The following is a 14,949-nucleotide window of genomic DNA, read 5'->3' as shown; positions in this document are numbered from 1 at the left end:
GGTGGCAGGCAGGGTTAATGCTGCTGGGCTGGCAGGTTGGCACGTGGATTCAGGCAGGATGGGCCCCAGTACAGCTCTGACACCGGAGTAAGCCTCAGAAAAAGAGGAAAATACTGTATTTGTAAGCAAGTCTCAGATAACAGCTTGCTCGGTCACCATGGGGTCATCTGCTGCCATGTACTTTAGGTGAAGTCTGTGAACAGTAGCTTTAAAATAGCTTTTAATCTCTGATTTCCTGGGAAACACAGTAATGCAGGAGTAAGGAGCTGCCTGGAGTCAGCGAAGGCCGTACATTTGTTGGTTAATGCCTCACCAGCAAAGCAGAGGTTCGTTAGAGGAGGGCTAATCATTTACAAGCTTTAAGTTTAGATGCACGGCTTAAATTTCATTGCGTCATGCCCTGAGTATGTGCACTAGTGTCCTGGCTGCAGGCTGGTGCTGCGGGTTTGGTCTTTGTGGCCCTTGATGGGAGAGATTGGCAGTGCAGCACGTGTCTCAGTCCGACGCTTGCATGGGCTTGCTGCTGCTTGTCTGGTAAACATCAATGTCAGTCTGTGTCTGGAAAGAAAAATCATATTGCAGTGAAACTGCAAGCATGGTGAGTCTTGATATTTGCATTTTAAAAAAGCTTCAGTCCTTTGTCTTCTCCGTGTATTAAAAGGAGGATAAAAGAGTGCAAACCTCAGCCCTGGACTTGTGGAGCAGGGCTTTTGGGGCACGACCAGGAGCAGCTCAAAGCCTCTAACAGACACCAGGACTGGAATAACGCACGATGTGTTTGCACGTTAAACTCACACCTCCAAGATATAAGGCTTGCTCAGGACTCAAACGTCTGGGTTTAGACAGAGCGGCTAGGGCAGTTGGTCCCCCTGGCACCCCAGGCTCCGTCCTGCTCCCACTAACACCGTGCTGGGCATCACCTCGTGTCAGGGCAGCCGGGACCCTGCAGGTGGCTCTGCCCTGCTGGTTCCTCGTCCCCATCCCTGCCCCAGAGACCTTTGTGCCTCCCACCTCAGCCCGCAGGCTCACCTGCGAATTTCATGTTCGAAACCACCATTGATTTTCCTGACTAATGCACCTTGCTACACTGTGTAACACACACCAGACAAAACAAAAAGAACTCAATCAGCCACTTAAACAAAAATAAAATAATAATAATAATAATAAAAAAATCAAACAAACCCCACCGGCTTCCCATTATAGGCTGGGCGGATCAGGCAGTTATAACTTGAAAGGGTTCCCATTGACCCATAGCACTCAGTTAAAATGAAGGTAGCAGTGCAAATACAGGCTGAAGATGTGGGCTCAGGAGAGCTCTTCCCTTACATAAAAAGAACATTTTGCTTTTTTCTTTCTTGTTACCTGCAAATGAGAAAGAAATGCTGTGCTCCTCCACTCTGTGTAGCATTATTCCAACCATACCAACTCTCAGCTCCCTTTTCCCTTAGCTAATAAGTAATCATGAGGAGGTTTGTGGCCTTGTTTATTATATTTGGCCCAGAAAATGCTTTTTTCCTGTCCTCCTCCCCCGCCTCTTTCAGTAAAATGCTTTCTGAGATTTATTTGTAAGCCTGTAAATACAGAGTAAATAGCTTTAATTTAATTTACTGGGCTCCTGTAAGAAACTGTATCTGCAAGCAGGAATTGTTTCAGCCTCTGCTGAGCTGAGAAGTGCCTGTGGATGCTGGATGGTCAGGTCTTTCTGATTTTTTTTTTTCTCCCCTCTTTCCCCCTCCTAAGGGAGAAACTGTTTCTTTGCCTTCTGCTGCCTCCGGGAGCTTTGTTTGCACTGCGCTCTGTGCGTAGGTCGGATGCGTGGTGCCGAACATGACAAATTGCCATTCTGACCCTGAGAAATGGAAGGCAGTGAGTGATCTGATCCTGCAATGAGGCCCATACATCTGTTGTCCCAGCTTGCTTTTAAGGTGGCAGTGTGACAGATCCAGAGAGGACATCTTCCTGCCTTTTGCCCAGACTTCAGTTCTGAGGAGGCTGTTTCAGTTTTTTCTCTCTGGTCTTGGAGGATTCACGGATTCTGGCAAATATTTGGCAGACAGAGCTTGATGCCTGTCTCTTTCTGTAAACTTTGTGTCTACAGAGCTGTGACTTCGGTGCGGAGTTTTATGAATGGGGAACGTTGGTGGCATATGGGAAGCAGCGCTGAGCCTAAAATCATGGTGAGAAAAAAGGGGGAGGACGTGTGATGACATTCACTGAAGGTTGGAAGGAATGAGGCTCCTGCGTTGGTCTGTCTGGATGGGTGCCCGGGTGCCTGCAGAGCCTGGCTGTAAGGGGGGGTCGGTCGGCCGAAAGCTGCTGACTGTTGCCATGTAACAGAGCTGCTCCTCAGCCGACTGCCAAATGTCTAATGTGGGGGACCCCATGTGCAAATCTGTCTGCGGCTTGTAAATGGACAAGGACAGTATCAAGAATCAGATTATCAGCATCCCACCCGGCGCTCAGTTGTGCGGCGGGTGCGTTGCTCTCTTCCTCCACCCTGCGCTCCAGCAGATAGCACACGTCCTCCCCAGCGCAGCGACGTGCGTGCTCCCTCAGCTCCTCTCGGCACAAATGTGACGGAATCACAGCCGAGTTATGTCAGTCCTTAACCCACGCTCCCAGGACCCGTGGATACAATCGCTGGTCACGGCAGTTCCCGTGCGAAGCGAGCAGCTCTCTGGCTGGTAAAGGGGAGCGGCAGCAGCACAATTCCACTTCCTTTTGGAAGGACAATGCTGGTGATGAAATGAGATTGCTACACCGCTTTCTCTCCTGCTTTCCAGTGCTTTCTTGTCCACGTCCCCTCCCTCCCGGCCCAGCGTCGCTCCTGGGGCTGCAGGGAGAAGCCGCTCGTCCCCGTGCTGTTCGGTAGCAGCGCGCTCCATGGCCACGAGCCCAGAGCAGAACGGGTGGGAATACAGGCAAAGCTGGCAGCCTTGGCACGTTATCCAAGATAAATCCTGGATAAATGAGTCACTGACGCAGGAGGCTTGCTACACCCTGTTTCGCCCCTGTAACAGTGGCTGGCACTCTCCCAGTTAATCAAGTGTTGCTTGTGCACCAGCTCGTGCGCGGGGCTCGAGTGCTGCTCCTGGCTTGCTCATCTGCCAGTGACGAGCCCGAAGCGAGGAGGGTGGCTGCGTTGCTTGCCTCTGTGTGTGTGTGGTTTTATTCTTCGAGTTATGAGATTTGCCAACTTTTTTTTTTTTATTTTGCATCAATTTATTAGGAGTTTACCCCCCCCACACACCTCTTTTATTTTGTTAGCTGCCTTGGTTAAGTCTGACAGCTTATTTAGAACGGGCTGGTGCCCAGAGGTAGAATTTGCAAACAAATAACTTTCACCCAACATGACAGTGTGCAATAGATTGCAAAAATCCTAGGCAATGCTCTCTGACATGACAGTGACAATAGGAGTTTTGTCCTCATTAGTTTTCCCAACATAAAGACTTCCAGCTCTGCCCAGCCCTTATTGCCTGTCAGTAGGAACAGACTTCAACAACACCCCACTGCTTTGCAACAAGCCGGCGCTGTCGCGGTGATTTGAGGAGCGAGGACACCCTTCTCCCTACTCTCCCCAGCCACAGTGATGCAGGGCTGGACGAGCCCTGGTCGTTCATCTGTAGCAGGATTTGGCCCCTCTATGAATGAGTCATTTGTGTGAATTTGAATCCACATCTGGTTTTGGATAGGGGGAAGAAGGGAGGGGAAGACAGTTGCCTTCCCATTTGCTGCTTAGCATAGATCTAAGAGTTATAGCAACTGTTGTTCTCTTCTGTGGTCATAGCAACTTCTAAATTAATTTTGCTTACTTTTAATCTGAAGTATTTGCTGTTCCCAAATGGGTTGTCCTCTCCAGCACTGATCTCAATTACTTTGTTATGATCAGAGTGTGTGTGGTGGCAGGGGAAGAGGAGGAGCAAATTGTACCACTGCTTAAAATGTGCTCCGGTCTGGGGGTTATGGCAGGAGGACAGGGGGTGATTTTCCTTCCTCTGCAAGGGACTCGGAACTGGGGATGGAGGGATGCCCCTCTTTAAAACAGCTTGTTCCTTGGGCAGGACATCTGATAGCGCAACCGCTTATCTAACAGAAAACCAAGTTATGCTATGGTTTCAGGATCACCGTCTCCCTTATTTAAGACTTGGGACTTCGAGCTCCCAGGGGAGCAAGGAACCCTTTCTCCATCCCTTCCCACTCCCAAGCTGCCGTTAACAAATGCCTTTGGAGCAGCTGTTGAACGTCCATGGAGAAAAACCAACAGTCTCCCTGAGAAAGGAGACTGATGACACACTTCTCCTGCTTGGGTGCAAGGGGGCTACCATTTTTCCTAATTAGTCATGATGTCTTGCCCATCGCAGGAATAAATAGCAAGCTTTCCCTAAGGATGTGAGATGAGAAGCACTATTTATCGTTGCTCTCTGAGGAAGCTGACAACATGACAGGTGAAATATCAGGAATAATTAAGAAAAATAAGGGCTTATGTACTTTATTGCATCAACAGCAGGGATGTATTGCCAGCTCCTCGTGGATTCTCATTGTATGCCCCCATCCTGACATCATCTGTAAATATTGTATTTTCTCAGAGCTGCACTCCTGTGCTTCTGTAGTGCCTCTCACCCGGGGCCCTTGGCAACTGCCGAACATCCCTGCAGGCACGAGTGCTGCTTATTGTTCCCTTTTAGCCGCTTAAATGAAACAAAGGTGCCTGCTCAGTGACTCAGTGATGGCTTCGATCCGCAGTCCGGCAGTCCTGGTTCTCAGCTGCCTGCTGAGCTGCTGGAAAACATCACCTCCTCCTTATCCTTAACGCTGCCTCTGCTTCTCTGTCCCTGTTTCTCTGACCACTGTTTTCACAGCAAAGCCAGGATCTTCTTTCTTCTTGGAATAGTCTTTGCTTCCACACAGCGTTCATGAATTTTTCACTTAATAGTCCTGGGTTTGCTTTGTGCCACTGAGCTTTCCTGGAGATATGAACATGTTGGGTAACAAATGTGCGTGTTTAGTAAATACTATTTTCCAGTGAGCTCTTTGTCTGGGAGAGAGGAAGGAGAAATCACTAACCTGCGTATGAGCAAAGGACTTATGGATTTTAGACTGAACCTTTTTACAAATTGTTGACTTCAGAAAAGTGGCTGGGAAGCAGATCCCTCTGAGACAGGCGCTCTGGGAAGGCTACGGCTGCCCTTACCACTTACGAACCAATGCATCTTTTTTCTGTCTGGTAGTGAAAGCTCTTGGCTGCATTAGGGAGAGCATCTACTGACTTTGAACTACAGCTTTTTGCACCATCCCTACAGAAATCGATGGCGAGTGACGGCCCAGAGCTGGGGGAGCAGGGCGGGGGGGGGAGCAGCTCCGAGGACCTGGTTCCCATTAAGTGTGAGCCGTGCCCCTGGGGTGCTCCCTGCTCCGCTCGGGCTGAGGCTGCGCTCCCGTGCCTGGCTGAATATTAAGTTAAAGCTGCAGCCCGCCTGCATTAGGAAGATCTGTTTGCTTATGAGGCAGGACAGCTGGAGAGCTCAGAAACTGTATCTATTCAAACAATGTGAAAATCTGATTACAGCAAGTGTCACTGGGCATCACTTAACTCTTCCTCTGCAGCCCTGGCTTTGGCTGACAAGCATAATAGATCTCTTGGATACATCTTGTGCTGAAATAAAATGCCTGGTCAAAAGTGCTTAAAATCCTTCAAGTTTAGAGTTTGCTAATCATGTCTCTCATTTGTTGGCTCAATGTGATTTTCGGGCTGTCCGTCCTACATTAAGCCTCATTAAGACTGTGTAGCAGCATTCATAAACGCGGTCAGTAAAATGTATCTTTTTTTAGGCACTTAGGAGAAAAGAAATTGTATGTCACAGTCCTCATCTTGTCCCCTTTGACCATATGCTGTAAGTGTTCATTGGAACTTTTTAAGAGGCTTTTGAAAGAGATCTTTTGTTAGAGGGGGAGGAGAAAGCTAGCAGCAAACAACTCCTGAACTGGGAAATGCTGCTCCTGGGGCACTTATATTTAGCTCACTTGCAGCAGTGTCCCTTCAATTTATACTTACACTTTTGTTCCTTTTAACTACCAGCACTAAGGGTCTAAAAGAGAGACACCAGCCAGGGATAGGCAGTTTCTCCTTGTGGAGGTGAAGGTATTTTTAACACAATGCCCAAGAAAAAAGAATTTGTTTCCTCCAACATTCAGTCAAAATCAGTGCTGTGAAGGATCTCTCATGGCAAGCAAAGCCTGTGCACTTCTGTCCACAAAAGCATCACATGCAGCAATGGAAGCAAAATCAAATACAAAAGCTGGAGAGGTGTACTGGAAAACAAAGGTAGAAGTTCATCCCTGCTCGGTGGCCTGCGATGACTCACTCCTGAGGCTAAGCACTGCGAGGGAGGCAGGCAAGCCACCCACATTAATTCAAAATATGCAGGGTGGCCGGAATCCCAGCCCAGCAAAAGGAGAGGATGGGGTTGCGTTGCAATGAGAGCCAGGTCTCTGCCAAAATGAAGACTGGTTTTTGTTCTTTTAAATATTTATAGAGTGCTGTAGTACCTTGTGCTACAGCCCGTGTTCCCAGAGGCTTTGGAGTAGGAAAAGTGTCCAGAGCAGGCTCTGCTGGCTAGCAGCACTGCTGTGAGATGCTGCTTCGGAGCCTGTCCTTGGGGATTTTTCATCTCCTGTTTGATTTACGGACCGAGTGGCCCCAGGGCGTGAGTGCAGAAGCGTGAGTATGTTTCAGCTGTGGCTGGATCCAAAAAATAGGTATTTCGTGCCCAATGCCATATGCCAGTGAAGTGTGTTGTCTTGGGAGAGGTGTCCTGCTGGCCCAGCAGATAAGGAGCAAGGCAAAGGTGGGGGAGAAGCTGTTAAAAATAAGCAGTGGCTTCAAGACAGACTGGAACAGGCCAGATTTCATGAAATGGCTTACTCGTAGCCATGGTACGGTTCCTTTTGTTCTGCCAGAGAACCTGGGGCTCTGTTGCTGGGCCTGGCTGCTCGCTGTGAGCCGTGGGGCCGGAGCAGGGCCCTCAGGGTGCGTGGTGAGCATTCGCCGCCCATCCCCTGCTCATCGCCCTGCACCGTCGGTGCTGTGATCTGGGAATGTCCTTGCAGGCTGGCCATCCTGCCGAGCACAGACCTTCCTTCCCCTGCGCTGTCTTTAACGTGTTTGCTTTTGGTAGCTGGCTGCTAACAAGTCAGACAAGTCTTGGGTTTAAATGTGTGATTCCTCAATTCTCCCAGCAAATAAGCCAAGATAAGACCCCGACCTTTGAAGCCACTTGTAATTTAATACAGCTTAAGTAGTAAACATTGAACAGTTGCAAAGGAATATGATCAAAGCCATTGATTTCTTTGTAGTGACATAGTGACTTTCTGAATAATTCCCAATAATGAGAAAATCTGAGAAAATTGAAACCTGTTTGTAGATATTATAAGCCTAAATGATCAAATAAATAATTAGCAAGCTACTCATTTAAGCTCTGTGTACGAGAAAGCAAGAAAATCCTTAAATGCTGCAAAAAATGCTAGACTGAATATCTTTTGGGGGAAAAATAGAAAAAAATCACCCCAGGCAGAATGGAAGATGGCTTTCTTTCTCTGGAATAAGAGCAGTATGCTTACTATGGAGAACCAATGGCTGCATCGATATATTTCTAAACTTCTGCCATTGGACAGTTTGTATTTCTTTTCTGGTCTGTGCATTAGTTTGAGAGCACTGTGAGCTGACCCAATGTAACACTTAGACTCCAGAAGAGGACTGAGGTGTTGTTAAGTAGTTATGTACCCATTTGTGTGTTTGGTTTTTGAAGTTATAAAAACAATAATATAAAAATATTATTGTTTCTGCGTGGCAGCAGTGTCAGTTTCCAGATGTCCTGTTGGTAAATGGCGATCAAAGATCCCACAGGGCTGCTGGGGGCCGTGGGGAGGATGAGGTGCAGAAGGGTGGGAAAAGGCAGCATGGAAGTGTGAAGCATCACCGCTCACACTCCCAGCATCAACTCCCAGACCTTGTTTCACGTGCCTGCCTCTGCCATTGCAAAATTGCAGTAGCAATAGTCATCTGACCCTTCGGTACAGACAGTGTGGAAAGCAGAAGTCAGCACAACACTAATGGTAAGCAGTGTTCTTTGAAATATTTCTTTCTGCATCCTAGGAAAAGGGGTATTTGAATGTTTGTTAAAGAACTTAATCGCAGTTGAATTCATTTAGTATGGGCAGTCTATGATGCCCCACTAGAGGACATTTTAGAGCACCATTAGTGTTGTGCAGACTCCCTCTTTGCGTTTGGAAAGGATGAAGCTCACTGGTGACGAGGCCTGAAGAAACAGAAGCGATTTGTGGGCACTTCCCCGGGAGCACGCGGCGCATGCAGCACGGCTCCTCCTGCCTGCTGGGGTGCAAGCGGCCGTGCTGCCGGCTTTGTTCTCCTCGGCCAGCTGTATAAACACAGCGCTTAACCCTGCGGAGCAAACCTTTACCCTGTGTCCCGACCCCGTCCTCTGAAGTACACCTCGCACTTACTGCGCTTCTGCCGGAGGAAATCAGCTCTTATTTGCACTGCAGGCTTCTGCCTTCGTCCATAATCAAATCTTCATTTTTATCAAGAATGAATGCTTTGGGGTCCCGCCTGAACGTGGAGCCCTGCATGTGTGCTCCCCTCCTTGCTGCCGTTCACCCACCGCCGCTGTGCTGCCACTCTTCAGCAGCGTGGGTCCTGCTCCTTGGCCTAAGCCAGAAAGCTGGGCCTGGTCTCACCCAGGAAGCGTTAACTAAAAATTGCTTCTGTTTTAAGTTCTGTCGGGTCTGGGAGAATGACTTTTCCTTGCTTCTTCCTTGCCCTGGAAACAGAGGGCATACAGTGTTAAATGTTGTGCTTGTGTAACGTGTGGTACGATGCTCTGAAACAGTCGTAACAGACGCAGGAATTTAGTGGTGCTTGTGAGTTATTTACTGGTGGGGAAGAAAGCAGCATTTCTGGTTTCTGTTGCACACCAAATGCCTACCTGATTATGGGCTCCTACACTTCCAAAGATGCCTTTCCCAACAAGCACGTTCAGTGGGATGTTTGCCTACCCCATGCAGAGACACCCTGCTCTCAAAAGTCAGGCTTGTCTGGGTTTTCATATGCAGTCCTGTTGGCTTTCAGATGTCAGTATTTCAGTTTTGTCTTGTGGCTGCTGTTCAAAGCACAAAAATAGGGTGGCCAAAAATCCGGATGCAGCAGATAATGCTGACAGTCATATCAGGGCAGCTCTGCCTCTCAGGGCAGGAAGCCACCATTTATTGCTAATGCCAGGACGAGGCTCAAAGTGGATGTCCTCGAAACACAGCCGTGCTCTTCCCCAGCCCTTCAGACAGAAATGAAAAGCCTTTCATGTTCTGCGGGGGTGGAGAGCACAATTTGTGGTGACCTGTCTCTGGCTGGTATTTGAAAGGTCACTTTGAGTACGACACACTCTGAGCCCATTGATTTGGGGAGAGGAAAAAAAAAAAAAAAAGCCCCAGCCCTGTACAGAAGGGAAAAGCGGGGTAGAGGAAGCGAAAATAGAACTGGCCACAGCCATTGTTTAAAACTAACAAAGAGCCACTGAAAGGCTCCGCTCGCTGTCAATAGCCCAGGCGAGGGCGGCCGCTGGGTGGGCAGCTGGGGCCGGGCTGCGCGGACACTGGAGCCTCCGCTCGGCTCCTGCGGCCGGTGGCGAACGCCTGCAGGAGCTGGGGCTGTGGGGAGGAATGGGAGCGTGCAGAGGGCTTGGATGGACCATTGGTTCCCTCCTGGCGGCGAGGGGTGGGTGGTCAAACCCCTGTCAGAGACCTGCGGTTGCCCAACAGACCAGGGGTGACATTGTTTAAATCCCTGTGGCCTATCCGCAGTCCTCCGGAATGGATACATGCATTGGTTTGTGCCCTGTGTGTGCCTGCCTAACGCTGAGCATCGAGAGATCGAGTGGCGTGGGACCTGGTGGCAAGCAGCTCCGCGGGGACCCGGCACACCTCCCACCCCGTGGGTTTGGTGGAGAGGCAAGCGTCTCCCCACCGCCCGGTGCGCAGGATGTGTGCGCCCAGCCGGGCATGCCTCCCAGGGGCTGGTGCTGATGGCGCAGGTGCTCCAGGCGCAGGCACGTTGAGTCCCTACAAACTGAAATGTAGCCTGAAGGGGGCTTCACCCCACAACCACAGTTGGATCATTACCTTGGAAGCAGCCGAGGCCAGGAAAGAAACGATTTGCCCTAAAGAGCTCAGCCAACTGTCAGCTGTTTTGCGAGCATTAGTGAAAAATAAGGAGAAAGAGCAGCATTAGCCCTGCATCCATGCAGTAATCTGTCATATAACAAGGAAAGTATTGGCACATTGTCATGTTTCAAACACTGCTAATCAATGTCTCATAGAAAAAAAAAAATCACCCTGAATGCACCCGGCAGCACGGTGCTGGCTGAGCAGCTGGAAGCTGGCAGAGGTCAGGGGCAGAGGGACAGCTGCCCCGTGCCTCTCGGGGGCAAGGGGCTGGGGACAGCAGGCAAGGAGAGAACCCTGGGCGGTTCTCCCTCAGCTTTTAGTATTTGTAGAGCACACGTAGCTGCAATTTTAAGAAGGCTAGCAGAAGATCAAACGGTAAGTTTTTAGCTAGAGCCATGCTGAAGGGTTAGCCTGTTCCCTCCATAGTGGTTAAATCCCAGGAAGAGCCTCTTATTTCGAGGCGTAGGTGATCTCCTTTCTCCCTGAGCATCGTGGCTGGTGTTCAGAAAGGTGGACGAAGTTGCATCAAATAACAAACTGGTCTTCGTCAGAGGTTACGGTCCTTGCACAGGGAACAAATGGAACAAGTTGAGGGGAACAGGGGTGGATGGTCACAAGAAGGGAAAGTTTCAGTGACTGAGACCCAGATTCAATTTGTTATATTGTCTTACCTTCTGTGTGGGACTGGATAAATTAATCTCTAGCTCACTGCCCTGCCTGGAAAATGGGGATAATAGCATCTCGGAGTTGCTCTGTGGGTGGTAAATGCGTATGAAAGACACAGGATGCTCTAATGCTACCATCTTGGGAACAGTTCGAGTGCAGTAGACAGGAGAAGCCTAACAACTGCTATCTCATTCACTTGTGTCTCCCATAATTAATTACAATATGTAGTGGTAGACATTTGAGTGGTTGAGAGGGGAAAGGGAAGACTCAAACTTGTAACTAAATTTCTGGAGTCAGGAGGGAAAAATTGAATTTTGCCCTGCTAAGTAGTGCAAAAAGGATGCAAGGGGAAAACAGAAGGGAGGAGACAGCATCTCCTGGCCCAAGCGTGTGGAAAGAGAATAATCGAGGGGCAAAGGTGATGCTTTTAGGTAGGTAGGTATTTTGGAAAATGGCTTTTTCTTATTGACATGTCAGGGGAGAGACTAAAAGGGTCTTTGCCAGTTAGTGATGGGAACCTTTTCTGCTGCAGGCACAAACCCAGAGGGGGTCCCAGGCAGTGGGATGTGCCTGGAAAGGCAAAGTTCTGCAGTGGCAGAAAGGGATTTATCAAAATCACTTAATGGATTTATCCTTCTAATTTCCCTGAGCTCTTCCAAGCTCTGGATATAAGCAATGAGGGCAAGTTTACGCACTGATTATAGAAGTGATGGATCTAAAGAAAAAGAAGAGGTTTGAAGGGTTGAAATTTACTGCAAAGTCTGGCCCAGGAATGACCCCCTTTCTCCTCCTTTGAATTTTTTCATCTTGTGCAGAAAAATGCAGCTGGTCAGCTTGACAAGTGGAAACTGTAGCTTTGTCATTAATGTGCAATGCTGAAACAATGATGTATGGCTGGCAATAGATCATGTTGGGTTTCCGCAGAGCAGGGAAGACTAAGGCATGAGACTAATTCATGATGCATGAACGCATTGATCTTCCTGGCTCTGAAAATACAATGTAATGAACCCCCGCTAACACATCATTTTTATGCCACTGCACCTCACTAATATCTAATGATTTCACCTTGCTCTGAGATAAAACATAATTGTATGGGAGTTCCAGCTTTGTTCTTCAATATCTGAGTAGAGTTAACGAATTATGTTTTGCTCTGTAGCTATCGGCAAGTTGGGACAAGCTTACAAAAAATGCAATTATTGGGCTAAGATGCATGCTTAAAGCACTGTGTGTGTGTATATGTAATACTGTGTGCGTATATATGTGTGTGTGTGTACACACATCTGCTGGGGGCATATGTAAGAACATACACCGCTTATGCATGTGCCTACTAGTAACTGAAGCAGTTAAAAAATGGAATTGTAAAGAAGTTGAGAAGCAGGTGTCCAGGCTTAGGGATTTCTGGATTTCATCCATCCTACTGGTGCTCAGAAAATGGCAGTAACTTAGAGATGGAGGCTGCCCTGTAAACGTTGTTGTTTGCAGCATTCCAGCTGGTGATTTGAAAGCACAACAATCATTTCTTCCAAAGTCCACAATCCTTTTGAAGACCAACCTGCCACAGTTTGCCCTTGCAAAGCATGAGCCAGCCAGTTTCTTCCCCAGCCAGACAAAGCATTTTTCTTAATAAAATAGCTTTGAGTTCCTTTTGATAATTTTAAGTGCTAACACACTCCTGTTTGTACTTCACCTAGATGAAGCTGTTTTTTTATTGTGGTGGTGGTGGTGGTGATTTTTTTCCTGCTTACTGTCTGTCCATAAGCAAATGCTCTCTCTCTCTCTTCTGAATCATTCCACACGTCCTGGTTTGAGGGGTTGGTAGCAGGGACTTTTCCTCCTCAGCCTGCCCAAGCCGATGCGTGCGGTCGGGGAGCGAGATGGCGTGGATCAGCGGTGGGGATGCTTCTGACCGTGTCAGTCGTGGGCTGTCAAAACCTCGACAGCAGCCAGGCTGTCTGGGGACTGCTGCAGATCACCCTGGCTGGCAGCGGTTTGTCTTGCCATATTATCTGTAGTCACCTGTCTCCTCTTGTTTTATTTAGTGATTGGAAGCTCTTTTGGGGGCGAGCAAGTGGTAAACTCCTGTTTGTTGTACATCATCTGCTGCAGTTGGGGTCCTGGCCCCTGACTGTGGCTTTTAAGTACGATTGCAGTACAAAAAATGAGCAAGAGCTAGTAAATGTGAGTTGAAGGTGAAGATGTTTGTGGATTCTTCAAAGGAAAACCCTACTGTTACAAAATAAGTCAATGAAAATCTAACCATTCTTGACAGTGAAAGCTGAAGTAATGTTGTACCTAATTTGAAATTCCCTCTAGGCTGAGTAAGACTTTTCCTTTCATGTGTGATGTTTGTATCCCTTCTGGGAGCCCTTTCCTCTGTACCATGGTTGGTTACATGTGGTGTTGACAGATGATTAAGACATGAAGTCTCTTAAATCAGAGGAACAGTCAAAGTTTTGCATTGTGTGCTCAGGTGTTTACCCACAGCATTTTAATCATTTCAGGCTGGCTTTGAGGTTTTGGACTTGCTGCCTCTTGCATCTTTAGGTGTCCACAGCAAATGAGATGCTGAAGGGAACAACAAACCCCAGTCGTACGAGCCAGATACCAGAGGGGAGAGAAGTCCCTTACGGGTAGCGATGCAGTTGGAGTGCAAGATCTTACTGGTGCATCTGGTTTCCAGCTTCTGTAGTACTCTGCTTGTCACCTCCTCAAAGGTAAACTTCTAAGTTTAGGAAACTGCAATTCCTGCTCTGCAAAACTGTGCCTCTGCATGTTTTTGAATGTTTCCAAAACACGAGGGTTAGACAGCATTGCCGCAATGGGCTCGTGTTCTGACGCCTTGTCACACGAGCCCACGCTGGGTTTTTGGGTATTTGGGTGGGGCAGACAACACCCATGAGTCATCTTGCTGCGGAGAAGATATGGCTTTTGATGTGATCAAAGGGGCTTTTTTTTTATTTTATTTTTTATTTTTTCCCCCAGCTGCATGTATGCATGTAACAAACAACCCCAAAGCCTGCCACACCGCGATGTCTGTCTGGAGCCGGCTGCTGCTGGAGCTGCCCCAGCCCGTGCCTCCCAGCAGCCAGGCGCTCAGATCGAGCTGTCCCTCGCGCGGGGACAGCAGCTCCCCCGGGGGATGGAGGACGTGAGCATCACGGGGGATGAGGCGAAGTGCCCGCCAGGACTCCATTAGCTCTGACGCCTTCTCTTTATGACAGACCTGTAGCTTCCCTCGGCACTTATTTTGATGGCTTTCTTTCTCCCCCCATCCCCATGATCTCCATGTCTTGACTTTTGCAGGCACTTTTCTCCTATAAGAATATTAAGCATATTTAAAAAACACTTAAATGCTAATGTGAAACCTGAAAAGAGGATGTCAAACGCAAGAGACACTCTGAAGACATGATGTCTCTGTAGAAGGATTTGACCCTGGTAATCTAATTTGCTTTACATTTCAAATGATACTTCATTCTCTTATTATAAGGCTCTGTGTCATTGGCTCATAAAGATTACAATTTCTTGTCTCCCAATTGTAATAAATCCAATTCAAGCACCCTCTTGATTTGAAATTTGTCACAACAACATGCGGAGGGCACAGTTCCTGAGTTTTATGGTGAGGGTGCATTAGACTCATCTGCAGAAAAGATGACGCAAGACTGTAAAATGATTCGTCCCTCTTTCTCAATTGGATCTGTGTGTTTAAAAAAAAAAAATCTAAATTATAGCTTATTCCTTATTATCCAACAGTAAAAAGGCTAGACCGGCAGGGGAGCCAGACTGGCTAGATTTTTTTTGTGCTTTATCGTTACACTAGGGAATAAGCTGGTTTCTTTAAAACCATCTGAAAATATTTCATCTTGCTTCATCAGACTTGGGAGCTTAACCTTTCTGCTTATAATTATTGGAGATGATAGAAAACCGATCAGTATTTTGTGCATGTATCTTATCAGGCACTAAATAATATAGTCACAGTGGCTGATGCATAGCTGCTTTGTACCAATACATAATCCTGTTGACCAGACAAAGTCCTGTCTTAATGGACGG

At 47.9% G+C, this 14,949-nt stretch overlaps 1 long non-coding RNA gene across 1 annotated transcript in view; it reads left to right on the top strand.

Moving 5' to 3' along the window:
* LOC106039767 (uncharacterized) overlaps positions 1-14,028 on the top strand; it is a 29,892-nt gene extending 15,864 nt beyond the window's left edge. The window contains exons 2-3 of the long non-coding RNA XR_001209465.3: positions 13,447-13,616; positions 13,885-14,028. This is a non-coding gene — a long non-coding RNA (uncharacterized lncRNA). The remainder of the gene's footprint in view (positions 1-13,446; positions 13,617-13,884) is intronic.
* The last annotated feature ends 921 nt before the right edge of the window (positions 14,029-14,949 follow it).

Source organism: Anser cygnoides, chromosome 21 (genome assembly GCF_040182565.1).
Source record: "Anser cygnoides isolate HZ-2024a breed goose chromosome 21, Taihu_goose_T2T_genome, whole genome shotgun sequence".
Lineage (NCBI taxonomy): Eukaryota > Metazoa > Chordata > Aves > Anseriformes > Anatidae > Anser > Anser cygnoides.
This window is presented reverse-complemented; position numbering and strand designations above follow the sequence as displayed.